Source organism: Lycorma delicatula, chromosome 1, assembly GCF_047948215.1.
Source record: "Lycorma delicatula isolate Av1 chromosome 1, ASM4794821v1, whole genome shotgun sequence".
Lineage (NCBI taxonomy): Eukaryota > Metazoa > Arthropoda > Insecta > Hemiptera > Fulgoridae > Lycorma > Lycorma delicatula.
The window spans coordinates 375,907,361-375,925,507 of record NC_134455.1 but is presented as its reverse complement, the minus strand read 5'-3'; positions in this window follow the sequence as shown (position 1 = coordinate 375,925,507).

Genomic DNA, 18,147 nt, shown 5'->3' with positions numbered 1-18,147 from the left:
TGGTTTACATGATTCTCAAGCCTATCCAGGTATTTGACATTGCGCTGTCGTGCAATCTCACGAACCGATGGGATCTCCAGATAGTCCTGAATCTCATCATTCCGCGTGAACCACAGAGCTTCGGTAATTACCCTCGCTACTTTGTTCTGAAATCGTTGTATAATTTCCACATTACTAGTACTAGCCGTTTCTCACAATTCTACACCGTACGTCCAGATTGGGCGCAGCATAGCCTTATAAATTAAGATCTTGTTTGATAACGGGAGGCCTGAGTTCCTCCATAGTAACCAATGTACCCTTGTACCTTGCGTTTAGCTGTTTCCTCTTCATCATCACATGACACTTCCAGGTCAAACGCCGATCCAGGTGAAGTCCCAGATACCGCACAGTCTCTGTTTGCGGGATCAAAACACCATCAAAGTACACACCGCACAAAGTGCGGTGGGGTGACTCACCGCATGGCAAATGTGACGTGCCTCGACTTACCTTGATTAACCTTAATCCTCCACTTTTTCTGCCACACGCAAACACGATCCAGCGCCATTTTTAGGTTCTGCGAGGCTAGGCCAGGGTTTTCGTTAACGGTCAGGATAGCAGTGTCATCAGCGAATGTGGCGACAATGCAATCATCCAGGACCGGAATGACCGCAGAGAATATGGAATACAACACAGGGTCCAGCACAGAGCCCTGAGGGACACCCGATCCAATCTCAAAGAACCTTGAAAACTCGTCATTACATTTCAACTGAGCAAAACGCCCTTCAAGATAATTCCGCAAGACATTAGACATTTACTAAAGAAATTGTTTAAGAAATTATTGTATTGTGTTAGAGATAATTTGAGTAATTAATATTTGATGAAAACATGTTGGGAGGATGGAGGACGACAGACTAATAAAAACAGTATTGATGTATTCCTCGACGGTTTCGTGACGTTGAATACCTGGAAAAGAAATGGGCTGCTGAATTTCAAATAACAAATCATATGACCTAATGTTTGAAAAAAGTGATATGGGAATATATTTTAGAATTGTTCACAGTATGATAAGTTAACTTTAATTTTCAAGATAATGTAATATTTATATTGCGATTTAGTACATATCAGCGTGTTGTGAAGTAACGTAATTATTAAAAAAGATAAAAAATAAAAAAAAAGATTAGCCCCCTGCTCGATGTAACACCGACTAATCTCTTTAGTAAAGACCTAACTATTTAAGTATAACCTAATTGAGTCCCAGCATTCCAATCGTTGCAGTACAGTAAATTGTATCAATAAATAAGAGAATTGTAAAAAAAAAATGTACTCATAATTATTTAGTTATGGTATTACATTGAATTTTTTTATGGTAAATTAGTTTTGCAAATGAAATTGTTCACGGTTTATAGTAGCGAGAGTGTGAAGCTACGAGATATACTATTTTCTGATATTATATACTGTATTCAGGAAATATAGTTCTCTCAGTTGGAGTTTATTTGATTTTCCCGCTGCGTCTCAGTATGTCTTAAATGGTAATTGCTAGTATTTATTTATACAATAGAATATGGTAACTTAAATCATTTTTATCAGTATTTTAAAACGACAATGAACATCTTTTTTGTTGAATTGTTTACTAATTGAATAAGTTATTATTATTATAATAAAAAATCTATTACCGATGCTGCTGAACTTTCTTCGCTTTTAAAACGTTACTCTAGTGATGTTAACTTTTATACATTAACTCACGAAGTTTTTTTTTCTCTATTAATGTGGCATATAATGAGGATATATACCAAGGAAAATTTTCAATCTTAAAGAAAATTATTTGAGAAAAATTTCAATCAAAATAGTTCACAAATACGAACTATTTGTGTGGTTTTGGCTCAGGGTTAAATTCTAGGTAAAATATAAAAGTTATTACCTAGGGCGCGCCGTATAATACAGTGTTTCCCTTTAATAGAAGGGAGTTCCTTATGAAAGAAGTTAATGGTAGCAAACTTTATTACTTGCATGAATTATGTAAATTTATGCTTACATCAAGAGGAATTGGGAGTTAGGTTTACTCTATAAACTACGGGATAAACCATTGAATGGAAAAAACGTTTCACAGACAGGACTATAGACAAACTAGCTCAAAAAGAAGAAATTCCACTAAACGCATTGTACCTTTGCTGATAATTTGAAATCACTTCATAATTCAAAAACATAATGAAGGATCTCAATATTCTTTATCATGGTGATATAAGTTTCCTCAATGTTAATTGTAAGTTATAATTCATCATGTTAATGTTATCGTTTAACATAATTCACAAAAGTGAATTAATAACTCGTTTCATAATTACAGTAAAAAAAAATTACAAAAATATATTTGATTACATATAAAAAATTATTTTTTTAAAAAAGCTTTTATTTAACTAATATTAATATTAACATTAATAAAAAAAAGGAAACAAATTAGAAAAACCCTCTAAAAAGTAAAAAATAAGAATTAAATCAAACTGAGAATTTTAAACAAAAACATATAATATATTTACAAATATAAAAATGCACTGAAAAGCAAAAAATAAATTATATAAACATCTAATAAATAACCAATAAATAAATGTAATAATTATTAAATTTAAAAATGAAAAGTAATGAAAATATTTAGTTAAATAAAAGCGTGGCGCAGTTTTTATAATTTATTTAAAACAACAAAACATTTATTTTTACAACAATTAATCTTCATTTTCATTTTCAATAACGACGCGAGGAGGCGGAAAGGTCTGCTGGAACCTCTCCAGTTTAGACTGACTAGCTATAAGTAACAATCTGGGAAAATGCACCCGCTCGCTTTCTTTGTACGTTTTCTCACATATTTGAAGTTCACCTTCGAATTCTGCTTGTAATCTAAGCCAAATTGAATGCACGCTTTCCGCTAAAAGTTTCATTTTAATTAATTATGAATTTTTATTTAATGAATTCATAATTACGATTACAATTATAATACTGATATTAACCCTTAAAGGTCATCTCGGTGCAAATTTAAACCATCAAAGAATTAAAACTTAAGTTATTTTATTACAGATAAATAAAGTATATACATATACTAAACAACCACATTAAACAAAAAATATATTTTAAAATACAGCAAATGTCTATAAATACTTATTCGAAAAGATTGTTATAAAAACTGCACCACGCTTTTATTTAACTAAATATTTTCATTACTTTTAATTTTAAAATTTAATAATTATTATATTTATTTATTGGTTATTTATTAGATATTTATTTTATTTATTTTTTACTTTTCAGTGTATTTTTATATTGGTTAATATATTATATTTTTTTGTTTAAAATTCTCAATTTGATTTAAATCTTATTTTGTACTTTTTAGACGGTTTTTATAATTTGTTTCCTTTTTTTATTAATGTTAATATTAATATTAGTTAAATAAAAACTTTTTTAAAAATTATTTTTTATATGTAATCAAATATATTTTGTAATTTTTTTGTATTTTTTTTTAAGACTAAAAAAAAGTAAAAATATTTATTTTTAGACATAGAAGTTAATACATACGTGTACCAAATGTCAATCATTTTCATTCGATAGTTCATGAGAAATGAAAATTTTCAACTAAATGCATGAATTTAGCGGGGTAACGCGTGGGGATCATAACCAAATTCTAACACCGTAGTATTGTATTGTCCTCGAAGTTACATAGGTGTACCAAATTTCATTGATTTTCATACGATATACCAAAAGATATAGCAGTTGCAAGATTTGATTATAACTAAAGCGAGTTAAATAAAAGTTTATAATTAGGGGTTTCTTATTTTATATTCCCTTTATTTTCTATTAAAGAGATGCATGCAGTTCATTTCATAACTAAAATTTTTCTTAAAAACACTAAAATAATCTGTTTTCCTACTTTTTTAAGTCGACTGTACGCTTATTTAAAATGCGCTTAAGACTTCCCAAAAATGTATTTTACTAATTATCTTATCAATCATTCCTTTCTCAGTTTAGGTGATTTTGTATCAACGGAGTTTTGAGTATCGACTAATTTTCAAGTAACATATATTTTAGTTAGAAATTGACATTTTTAAAAATTAAAAGAAAAATAACGGTTTAAGTTTAAGGAGTTTGTTATAGTAATGAAGTATAACAGTTGTTACAACGGGACCTAAATGGTAACAAAAGAAAAATCATTTAAATTAACGACTACTTTAACTTCTGCGGAAAAATGCAATTTCTACGTAATAATGTATAATAAATAAACTATACTTTTGATGTATTGATTGTAAGATAAGCCCTAAAGAGTCATTTTCATGGAAAGGTTCCGTTAGTCAAAAGGCTTTAATATTTGACGATGGCAATAAGAAAGTGTTAATTATTAGGAAGGTAACGAAAAAAAATTAAATTTTGTTGCACTTTTTACACGGACTTTAAATAGTTAAGTATTAAAAAAAAAACGTAAGAAAATTTCTTTAGTGTTTCTCAATTTATTAAAAGAAAAATTTCCAAAATAAAGTAAAATTGCGTAGGTTTTCGGAAAGGTGACTTATAGTATCCTCAGATCATGTTTGATTTTTCTCTGTTAAACTTTAACACAAACAGATTTATTACAGACGAATATAATCACAAATTACTCAAAAAACAAACCCCTATAACCGTATTCCAAATCCAGCTACAAAAAAAAAAAAAATCTAACCAAAAATGCAGAGTATATCAAAAAAGTATCAAGAGGAAGTAAAAATACTGAATAGAGAGAAAGTGACAATCATCCTACCATAGAAAAATCTTAATTCCCTTAAAACTAACTTGCACAAAAATTTTTTTAAGAACTCATCCGCGATAGATATCCATTCCTATCAAAATTCCTCCAGAAATCGAATTTATTTTTACCGACATAAAAGCAACGCATTATTAATCAATGATCTGTTTTATTATAATTCCAGATCTATTTTATATACTATCAGATTGCTTTTACTCCTGATAGTGAAGAACCACGTGAATAAAGACTCATCCTCATAAGACGTGTCATCCTCATTGTGTTAGAACCGATTTTTTAAATAAATCTAAATAACTAAAATTTAAATTACACAATAAATTTAAGATTTATGTTTATATACATTACTAAGATTGTGCAATAATAATAATAAATATAACGTTGTATATTTTTATTAAGTCAATATAAGGAACAGATAATGAAAAATGATAACTGTGAATTAGTTGAAGATTTATAGTGAAATATAATAAACAGAATTAATCGTGGACAATAAACTATAATATTACACAATAACAACATAAATAAATAAAAAAATCTATTCCATTTTGAAAAGGGAAAGGTTTTTATATAAATATAACTTAAGAAAATGAATGTAATAATACATTAATATCATCTTAAATGCAATAAATATTACTATTACATTCACTATTATAATTTATATAGAATTATTTTTTAATTATAGTTAAATTGTATGGTTATTATACAATTTAAAAAAATATATATCGGAAATAGTAAATAAAACAGGAGGAATATAACAGGCAATTAAACAATTAAAATTGCTTTATCTATGAAAGTCATAGAGCAATTAAAAATATAATTTTTTAAAGAATTGTATAAGTTATTAATAAAATAGAGATAATTAGATCTGTAATGATGAAGGATTCCTATATTTTTATCACGGTGATATATTTTTCCTTGTTAATGGTAATTGAAGTTATAACTCATCATGTTAATGCTATCGTCTAATTTGGCCAAATTTGAAGAAAAACGATAATTTATTTCTTTATAGGCTGTTATAGTTGTACTGAAATTGATTCAAGAGGAAAAGAAGTACAGATACCAGCTGGGGCCAAATTTAAATAAAAGAGAAATCTGGACTTATATTTAACTTCACAAGTTACTTTTATTTGTTGTAATAATATTTAAAAATTATGTTATGAATTACATATTGTTATAAATAATAATTGTATAAAATTACTGTTTTAAAAAGAGGAACATAAAAAGATGTTTTATTATTGAAAAAAATGTAATAGCTATTTTTTTTTTTTATGTACCAGTTAATTTAAATTATTTGATATGTAGGAGAGAGAATCCAAAATCCTTGCCTATTGTCGTTACAATTAAATAAATTAGATTCAAACCATGTTAAATTTAAAAAAATCTATATTATATTATATTATATATTATTTTTTTTTTAAATCTATATTATAGATTCACTTTTTTTTTATTGGTAAAATGATACAAAATATTAAAGTTATACATTGTGAAAATCCAAATTAATAATTTAGTAGATTTTGAAAATGTATAATACTATTTATATATATTTTTTTGTTGTTGCTCAAATACAATTATAATAATTACGATCGGCTCTCCTGCGGAGCGTTAAGTAAGTTTCCTGACAAAAGCACGTGATAAGAAGGTCCTTAAGGAACGTGTACATGTTATTTTTATGAGGGTCTATTTTTCAGTCACTCGGTAGTTAATAATTAATTAAAATTAGACAGAAATTAAGTAAAAAATCCAAGAGTAATAGAATTCTAAATTATAATTTTCAATTAATATTAAATAATCAGTTGTTTCACCAAACCTGTTACATATACGCATATGTATTAATGTCTATTAAATTACATATACACATCTCTTATAGTACATACAATTTTATTTCACTAATAACTTCTGATTTTTTTATTATTATTGAATTATTGTAAAAGTTTTTACATTCAGTTATTGCATTAATTAAAATTTTGTTTGACTGTAACTCTCGAACCAATGAAAATAAGTACCACTTATGATATATCATTGAAAATCTCTCAATGAGGGCTGCAGCTAAGAAAAAATCCAAAATCCAATTTTTTTTTATTTTGGGTTTTTTTTTGACATTTTTGTTCCAGTCGATTGAAATTAAAAGAGGAGGGGCACAACTAGATGTTAAAACAGTCCTAAATCCAAAATTTCAACATCCTACAGCTAATCGTTTTTGAGTTATGCGAGATACGTACGTACGTACAGACGTCACGCACAACTTTATTACAAATGTAAGCTGAACAGCAATGTTACTACACTGTTGTATAGATTTACCGTTTGGTAAATTTTATTATTTGTTAAAAATATGAGTCGTGTAGATAGAAAATTAGTTTTATTTTTAATTAATTTTTAAATATTGAGCAAGAAACTATCAAAAATATTTTCTTTGGTTTATTATATGAGTACAAACTTGATATAAAATGATTATATAAAAAAATTCTTATTTCATTAATCAAGATAATCTATACCTTTTTATCATTTATTTTTACAATCAAGTAAATTTTGATAAGGCCACTTTAGGAATTTATTCCTCGTTTGCTAAACATTTTAATAATGAAATCGGCGCAGTATAGTTTAGTAACGCATTCTCTTTTTAATTCTTATAATGGTACAGTACTTCAAATACCAGATCTTATTACGTTTCCCTACTTAGAGCATTTTTAAAAATTTTTAGTACTTTCAATGATTACCATTTTGGAAAGTTGAATTTTAAACTGTCAATTAATGTATTTCAACAGTTTTATTGGCTTCTGATTTATACAATCTTATACAAGACATTCTCTCAAAGCCGAGTCAATAACAATACCATATTCAGAATTTTTATAATCTGATAGCTGAATAATTGTATCTCTATTTTTTTTTTCAATTGAAAGCAAATTCTATTTATCAAGTAGCATAAAGGAGTGATATGTTAAAATTATAATTTCGCAAATTTTATATGCTGTGTTACACTTTTTCAACATTTAGTGAGATAAAATATTTTTATCAATACGGATTACAGCACTTAAATCACAGGAAAATAGATATATTTATTGTATTAATAAAATAAACGCTTATTTAAAAAAAAAAATAATTAAGCAGGTATTATACAGCAAAATTTGGAATGAATGATCAAAAAGGTCAATAATACATGACTAAGATAAGTTTTGAAAAATTTTGGATAAATAACTTTTGGAGTAAATGAAAATTTTCTTCTTTGAAGAAGGCAAGTTTTACACCTGAAATAAATTTTGCATCAAGAAAATTGTGTGATAAGATTTTTGACTGAAACACATTATATGCTGGAACAAGTGTCGAATGCATTATATATCATATATGTAAAGTAAAATCAGTAGTAAAAGGTGAAAATATTATTTTCTGGATAAGGCCCACTTTTGGACCAAAAAATTAATGATTGAATCTATTAATAAAATTATCATTAATTAATAAAAAAATATTTACTTGTAAAGATTATTTTAATTACTTCAGTTAGTAATCTTTATTAGTGGTGGAGATGAAATCAAGTTGAAAATTGTCGTTAATTTTCTTCAATAATTTGGTTGTTTTCGACCGATTTAAAACATAAATAAGCTAGCATTTTGTTGAAAATGAAAGGCTAAAAATACTAGCTACTAAAAATGTCTTTTATTAAAACTAATCGTTATATAAATATATTATAACAGATTTTGCTGCCATTTTGAAATTTTTGAACATGTTTACAACGTAATTTTTTATTTATTAGACAAAGTTGTTGCAGGAGAAAAGCATCTGATATTAAAATGATTCCTCAATTCAATACTTAGGTAAAATATTTTCTTAAAAAAAACACAACTAGCTTAGAAGGTAAACGATGGGAATATCGTACAATATTTTTGTTCATTTTCATAAAAATTTACTACACGTATTTGGACTCTGTATGTATGAATAATCGGAAAATATTGCAGTGACCAGTTGTTTAAAGACTTATGAGAGCTTCGTAGTCTTGAAACTTTATGTATGTGTTAATTTAGTTTTTCGGATGCATAACTACTCATATCCTTGACCCGTTTTAACAAAATTATAAAGATAATCTCCTTTCAAAATAAATTTTCTTTCAAAATTCTAAAAATAATTAAAAATATAATAAAAGCAAATAAATTATAAATACATATTTTATTGCATTTGTGTTATTAAATAATATTTTACTTTTAAAAAAAACATAGTTAGTAAATGATGCTAATCCTTGAAGGAGTATTGTCTATCCATTCCTAATGGGACAAGAAGATATAAGTGGACCAACTTTGGCGTAGTAACAACTATTCAGTCATTATTACTATTATAATTATTAAGTTATTTAAGAAAATTTTCTAAAACTTTAAATAAGTTTATAACAGCTATATACGAGGGTTATTTTTTTTCAAGGTCAGATCGGTCACGAAATTAAAACCACAGTGAAAATAACAAATTTTTTATTAGTAACAATTCTTACATAGTTTTTGCTATTTCTCTACATAGTCGCCACTCCGATTTAGACATTTGTCGTAGCGTGGTACCAACTTTCCAATACCCTCGTCAAGAACGGAGCCACTTGTGAATGAGAATCCATCCACTGTTTGGATTGTTTTTTGTTTCTTCAGTTTCGAAATGGACCCATGTCTGGGTGACAAAATTGTCACCCGCTGTGACAACTTTGTTCAAAAAATCTTCTCCTTCATTGTGGTAGCGCTGGAGAAACGTTAAGGAGGCGTCCATTCTTATTGTTTTGTGATGGTCGGACAGCATCTTGGGAACCATTTCGCACACAGTTTGCGGAACTGAAGTCTCTCACTCACAATGGTGTAGAGAGCTGACCTCGAAATTTCAGGAAACGAATCACTCAATACAGCAATTGTGAACCGATGATTTTCTCGGATTGCCTCATCCACTCGTTGAACGAGATCATCGGTTGATACTCGCTTCCTTCCCGACCGCCTGCATCACGAACATCTGTACGTCCTGCTTTAAAGTTCCGGCACCATTGTCGCACTTTGCTGTCACTCATTGAAGTTTCACCGTACACATTACTTATTTTTCGATGAATTTCAGCCGCATGACACCCCTCAGCCTGAAGAAATCGAATTACCGCAAGCACTTCACACTTGGCGGTAGATGCTATTATTGTAGACATGTTTACGTGTTAGCTGCGTGTTCAGAACTAAACGAAATGACGCGGCGTGATTGAATCCCATACTAGAGACGCTGCGCAACACATATGCGCAAAGGTTCAACAGATTTTTGCACGGGTTTTTATTTTGCGACCGATCGCACATTGAAAAAAATAACCCTCGTACATTTAAAACCAAATATAACAAAACTTTTAAAAATATATTAATATTATGACTATTTTATAATCTCCCTAGATTTCCGGACAAAAGGTGTTAATTGTACAAAATTAGTAATTATATTTTAAATAGTAATGAAGAAATTAACTTATCGGGTGTTGCTATTAATAGTGCCAATAAAATTAATAAAAAAAATAGCAGTCTCTCTTCTTAATTTTAATTTAGGTTTCTAAAACGTTTTATTTATTTTTTATTCTATTTTATATTGCATACATATTTATTTGGTTAATTATTTTTTAATTGTACGTTTAAAATTTTAAAAAAAAGTTGTCAAATATGATACTAAAATGATACAAAAATTCGAAAAGTTAAATACTCTATTTCTGTATTAACTGACATTACGAAGTAAAGAAAATTAAATATACTTTGACGGTAAGAAGAAAGAGATGTTCATATCTAATAAGAGAAAGAGCTTGGAGAGGTAGCGGGAATGCGCCTAAAGTTTAACGTCCACTAAAGACGGACCCGCGTTTACCAAGAAAAACTGCCATACAAACCAACATCATTTGGCACTCATTAGTTTTGGAAAGTAACGATCCGAATTTTACACCTTTAGAAAGACAAAATTTTACACAATTATTGCTTCTGTTATAATTAAAATATTTCTTTTTTTACTAAAGAAAGGATGTAGTTGTTCAAAATTCAGTTTGAATAAATTTTGATTGGCGTGAATTCATTGTTAACAAAGAAATTCAGTTTGAAAATAACAAAGAATAAAACAAAAACAACAGACTGAATGGTAAATAAGGAAAAAGTGAACATTAGAAGTTATTTAATTTTTCTAGTCGTGAAATAACCAAGGATGAACGAAATAGGATGGAAATTAAACACAGATTACATAAGTATATTGTCTCTATTATAAATAACCAAACTAATGTCAGGTATAATACTAAGAATTAGGCAACCTTTCTTGAAAATATCTACGGAAAGCGAAGCGTTTTATGGTAGTGAAACATAGATTTTCGAAAAGGATAGAAATATTATGTAGAGTTGTATGTGGAGTTGGGTGGTTAAAGCACTAAACAAAAAGGTGTAAAAGATGAATAAGAGAAGAAAAAAATTTTTGTAAAATTTTTTTAACATAAATAAAGTTTAAGATTTTTTTTTTGTTTGGGGGCGAAAAACGTCTGAGCGTTATCATCGCCCGTAATGTTTATTAATAAAAGGGTAAAATAACTCCAAAATAATAAAACTTATAAGGTGTAAAATTAATATTAACCATATAATAAAAATTTATTATACCTTAAACTCAAAAGTTTAAGGTGGTAGACCCTATGTTAAGACATGAGTGTATAGTTCATTTTGTAATAAAGGGTTTGTAGAAAGTACACACTGTAGAGGAAGACAAAAACTGGATATATAAAATAGGATCAGAGAATGCAGGATTTAGTAATTATATTGAGGTTAAATAGAAAGAATGAAAAATATGAATGAAAGAATAAGAAATAAGAATAAGAAAGAATGAAAGAAATGAATGAAAAATAGCATCAAACCAGTAATATATGAAAGAAAAATATAAGATAACGCACAAAAAAGTATTGTGTTGAAAATAAATTGAAGTGTTATTTTTATTTCAACCTGTTTGTAATGTGTAAAAATAAAATTTAAAAAATTTGTACAAGTTTTCTTAGAAGTTGCCATAACTTTCATTATTTATATATATATATATTTTTTTTTTTGTTTTTTTTTTGTCTTCAGTCATTTGACTGGTTTGATGCAGCTCTCCAAGATTCCCTATCTAGTGCTAGTCGTTTCATTTCAGTATACCCTCTACATCCTACATCCCTAACAATTTGTTTTACATATTCCAAACGTGGCATGCCTACACAATTTTTCCCTTCTACCTGTCCTTCCAATATTAAAGCGACTATTCCAGGATGCCTTAGTATGTGGCCTATAAGTCTGTCTCTTCTTTTAACTATATTTTTCCAAACGCTTCTTTCTTCATCTATTTGCCGCAATACCTCTTCATTTGTCACTTTATCCACCCATCTGATTTTTAACATTCTCCTATAGCACCGCATTTCAAAAGCTTCTAATCTTTTCTTCTCAGATACTCCGATCGTCCAAGTTTCACTTCCATATAAAGCGACACTCCAAACATACACTTTCAAAAACCTTTTCCTGACATTTAAATTAATTTTTGATGTAAACAAATTATATTTCTTACTGAAGGCTCGTTTAGCTTGTGCTATTCGGCATTTTATATCGCTCCTGCTTCGTCCATCTTTAGTAATTCTACTTCCCAAATAACAAAATTCTTCTACCTCCATAATCTTTTCTCCTCCTATTTTCACATTCATTTCCTATTTTTCATTCATTCATCTTTGTTATTTCTACTACATTTCATTACTTTTGTTTTGTTCTTGTTTATTTTCTATATATATATTAAATATAATATTACTAATATTTAATATAATATTTTAAAATATATTTTAATCAAAATGTTTGCTCCTCCAGTGGCTCTTTGCGGAAATATTTTTATTGATATTTATTTTCTGGAATGGAAAGAAACTAAGAAGAAAGGATTAAAGCAAATAACTTTTGAAAATTAAAAAAGAAAATTCTTATTCTTCAATCCTTAAGAAATTTGAGAATTTTTTATTTCTGATAATGAAAAAGAACTAACACCAGGAGGAATACCAGCTAGTTCCGGAATTTTATTTATAAAATAAAAAAATCACAATGATTTAAAAATTATTATGTATTGGTACGTAATTAAAAAAAAAAAAAAAAGAAAGATTGGTGTTGCCTGTAACATGAAAATATGAAATGATATAAAGGGGAATGTGAAAATGAAATCTAGTTTAGTTGATTTGTTTGGCACTGACGAACAAGAAGCAATTTGTTTTCGTGCTATGATGGGTGTCATGAAAGGAAGTACGGTTGAAAGTGTAACTAATGGTTTACTATAGTTACAGTTAGCAAACATACAGCGTACAATTTTTTTCTTATAGTGTTCTACAGTAATTCGTCATTCACTTCGATAACGTAATTACTTATTATGTATTACTTATGTTTAGTTGGAACAGAATTACAAAAAATTCTTGGTAATTTTTTTTGTTTCTTTTTATTCAATAAACTTTATTTAATCGATAAATTTGAAGTACTGTTCCTTAAAATTTTTGAACTATGATTTTTATTAAAATAGACTAAGAAAAAAATATTACTTTTTCGCTGTTGTAATAAGGTGCTAAGAGAACTTGAAATTTTCAGAATATATTACATTGAGAAATATAACTCAAATGTTTATTATTTCAATATAGATATAAAAGTTTCTTCATCTATTCATTTTTAAATAAAAAACTTTTCTAATGTTCATAACTTATCGTACATTATTCCAAACTACACAGACGGATTCTGATGTACAGTGAAAATAGACGCATAAGAAAAACCGGGTATCTAAATTAGATGTTTGTTTTTAGCAAGCATTTTGTCTGTTCACTTCACCAAATAAATAAAAAAGCGTTTCGTCACTTTATAAAACGGCAGTCTCATCGCTCAACAAATTAGGAAAATTCCCAGAGAAATCTATGTGATTTGATGCATTCATCTAGCATTTTTACAGATACCATTTGTAAACGGATTCAATTCTTGTTCAGAATACTTCCCATGCTGTTTCTGGATAAATGAAAGGCGATAGAAACTTTCTTGTCGGGCCCTTGAATCTTTGCTCTGCTCGCTTCTTTTTTTATACTGATGTCAAATGACTTCGGAATGTGACTGTGTTAGATCAATCAGTCACCATCTCTAATTAATTTTTATCACGTATATACGATCATTGATTAACAAGAGAATTTCACTTTTTATTCTATGATACAACGTACAGCAGACCACTGCTCCATTGTCATTGAAACGGCGTCAGTTCGTTATGTAAAAGTGCAATATTTCCGCTTCCCGTCTGTCAGTAACGCCGACTTACCTAAAGTCCTAAAAAGTCGTCAGTTTCCCATAATTCACCTATATACAACGGAGCGAAAATATTGGAAAGATTATAACGGTCACGTAACAACTAAAAGTTCGTGACTATCTGTTTTATAGTATTATTGTATTATTTATAGTATTATTATGTCTCCAGTGACCCCTCTCAACAGATTTTTATGTATAAAATTCTGTATTTATGCGTGATCTTGCGCGCGTTTGTGTGCCTCTATTCGGCTTTTATTTAATGAATGAACTTGGCACTAGTTATGTAAAACTGGGGACCGTTCATAAATTACGTAGATATAAAGTTATGGATGTTAGATCCATAATTTATATCTAAATTATGATATAATTTATCATAATTTTAGTTTAATGTACAACATTTAATAATGTAAATGTAATGTATTTAATAATGTATCAACATTTAGTTTAATGTAATTAAACTCTTTAGTTTAATTACATTAGATTTTAAAAAGCAACATTCCCTTTGAGTTCTTACGTCAAAGATAAAATTAAAACAAACACCATAAAAATATGTTTTGAAAAATAAAATGTAAATATTCTAGGTTTTTCAAATGCTCATTATTTTTTTTCTTGATATCGCCACATTACTATAAACATTATAATTATTTTTGATAAATACGTCCCATAAATCATTTTTAATTTCCCGTCTAGATAGCGTTATAACAAAGTTACAGCTCAAAAGGGGAAAGTATTGTAATCGGTCCAATTTGGTCATATAAGGTTTTCACCAGATCTTGACATTTTAACACCGATGGATCCCAAAAAACCAAAACAACTGAATGAAAATTTTCCGGATGTTAATGTGTTTGTATATACGCTCGCGCGCGTATATGTGTTCTGTGTTAGCCTCTGAATCACCTTATATCTCCAGAACTTTTTCTTATTTTTTCCTGTTTAGCCTCCGGTAACTACCGTTTAGATAATACTTCAGAGGATGAATGAGGATGATATGTATGAGTGTGAATGAAGTGTAGTCTTGTACATTCTCAGTTCGACCATACCTGAGATGTGTGGTTAATTGAAACCCAACCACTAAAGAACAGCGATATCCACGATCTAGTATTCAAGTCCGTGTAAAAATAGCTGGCTTTACTAGGACTTGAACGCTGGAACTCTCGACTTCCAAATCTGCTGATTTGGGAAGACGCGTTCACCACTAGACCAACCCGGTGGGTCTATATCTCCAGAACTACTCGACCGATTTTTACCAAACTTTTTCAGGATACTTCTATAAATGGGGCATTAATGCCATTAAATTTTCAGCTTAGGCAGACCCACTCCAGTTTTTCAACGTAGAGCAAATATATCTCTCAGTATCTCGAGATATTGCTTAATTAAGATCATATTTTTCTTATCACATTTGTTAACAATTAAAAACAACAATATTTACAAATATTTTTGCAAAATCGCACCCCCACCCCGAATAGTCTGTAAACTAATGGATAAGTGGGCATACTGCGACAGTCGTACCCTCGTCACCATAAGAAACGCCAGTGTCGCTGTCCGCCATCTTTCAATTTCCCTTTTTCCGTGAGGAAAAATCCCCTTTCCCTCGTCCTCTTGGACCGTGAATAATTTAACAAAAGCGCGCGAGCTTTAGTTAGAATCTTTGAATTAAATAAACGAAAAAATATTATATTTAAATAAAATTTTTTTTTGCTCAATAACAATTATAATTACAATCGGCTCTACTGCGGAGCCATAAGTAAGTTTCCGTCAAAAGCGCGTGATAAGAAGGTCGTTAAGGAACCCCCAAAATAAATAAAACACAATAAACAGTTGCAAGCAAACTTACAGTCAAATACGAAATTTCGAGCTCAGTCATAAATCACAAACCGTTAATTTCAGCACCATATAGTCCACGAAACAAACATTAATAACAAATAAAAAAGAAAAAGAAAGAGAAGTAACAAGAAATTAGATACGACACCACTAAACTTGACGGTGTTAGATTCCAAACTGTTACGCAGACCCTAAGTCGAGTACATGGGCTCGTTTCAACCGTCGGACGTCTCTGCTGTTATCGAGTAGATTAATTGCAAAAGTGGTTTACATGAGTCTCAAGCAGGTATTTGACATTGCGCTGTTGTGCAATCTCACGAACCGATGGGAACTCCAGATAATCCTGAATCTCATCATTCCGCTTGAACCACGGAGCTTCGGCAATTACCCTCGCTACTTTGTTCTGTAATCGTTGTATAATTTCCATATTACTAGTACTAGCCGTTCCCCACAATTCCACACTGTACGTCCAGATTGGGCGCAGGATAGTCTTGTAAATTAAGATCTTGTTGGATAACGTAAGGTCTGAGTTCCTCCGTAGCAGCCAATGAAGTTCCCTGTACCTTGCGTTTAGCTGTTTCCTCTTCATCATCACGTGACACTTAAATGATAATTTATTCCATATAAATAATGATAATCCTCCATTTAAATAAAATGATAAATATTTTAAATTAAGTTGTGCGTGTAGCTGTGGATTAGAAACAACCCTAGTTGTTGGACTTTCCCGTCTCTTGGCTAAAGCCGCTTTCCGTTTTTGTCAGCTTTTTTTCTTCTATTAATTTTACATGTAATACAGTAGAAACAATTTATTCAATCACTTTTTCCTGTTTCTCTAATAACAATTAAACCACTTCTATTATGTTGTAGCTGTGTTTCGTTCTTTTTCAATTAGTAAACTGAGAAATTTGTAAATAGTAGATACTTATATTTTAATATGGTTTGTCTACGTATTTTGTTTATTTATTGAATATCAATTTAAAAAGTAATTTTTTGTATTAAATACAAGGTTTGGACATTCTTGATAAAAATTAAATTATAATAATACCCATTTTTTTTTTTTTTTAAATAAAAAGCGAATCAAAGATAACTGTTTTTAAAACAATTCGTTGTTGCTTAGACGATTTGGCTATTTTTATCAACATTTCTTTTTTAATTAAAAATTTTCTTTAAAATTATTTAAAAGTCGTTTTATTTTGGTACGATTTTTATCTCTGAACCATGGTTTCCAAAAATTCTATTATCTATATATATAAAAATGAATGTTTGTCTATCTGTATGTCTCTTATGCCTTCCTAAACCGTTCATCCGATAGCGATGAAACTTTGGGGAATGGTTGGACACATGCCAGGTAAGGTTTCTGAATTAGTTTGAACCCGCTAGGTGGCGCTAGCGTCGAGATATTTCGAAAAATTGTATTTATGGTCCGATTTGCCTCATATTCAGAATACATGTTACTTACGTGAAAAGAATTATCTCTGCAAAAAATGAACCCGCTAGATGGCGCTGGGGTTGAGATATTTAGAAAAATTATATTTATGGACCTATTTGGTTCATATTCAGAATATGAATATCAGTTACGTGATAAGAAATATTTTTGCTAAAACTATACCCGCTAGGTGGGGCCGGTGTCGAGATATTTACGAAACAAACGGTACTTACATATTAACGCCATCGCAGCTACAGCTTTATTTAAAATTGAGTATTTATTTTATTGAATCTTTATTAATTTTAAGAAATGGTTATTTATATTTACTTATTTTATAAATATAATTTAACCAAACTTAACCTACGCTTGCTTCGTTCGTTAACCTTGACTAATTAACACTGCAATTTTTTGAGTATTTATTTAATAAATTCTGTAATTATTGCAATTATTTATTATTTAAATAACAATAATTACTGAATTATAAAATAAATACTCAAAAAATTACAGTGTTAATTAGTCAAGGTTAGCGAGCGTAGGTTAAGTTTGGTTAAATTATATTTATAAAATAAATAAAAATAACCATTTATTAAAATTAATAAAGAGACTGTTTTGAATCGAATTTCCACCGAAATCCGATTGATTACTTTGTTTTTTAATAAAGCTGTAGCTACGGTGGCAATACGTAAGTACCAAACAAACAAACAAATATACAAACAGACTTTTTTTATTCTATATATATATATATATATATATATATATAAAAGGCATGTTAGTATGTGTGTCCGCTAAAGACCAAAAAACTAATTGACCGATTTACGCGCGAGCAAAAGGGAAAATGGAAAACAGGGAAACGGGGAAAGGGGAAAAGGTGGAAAGAGAGA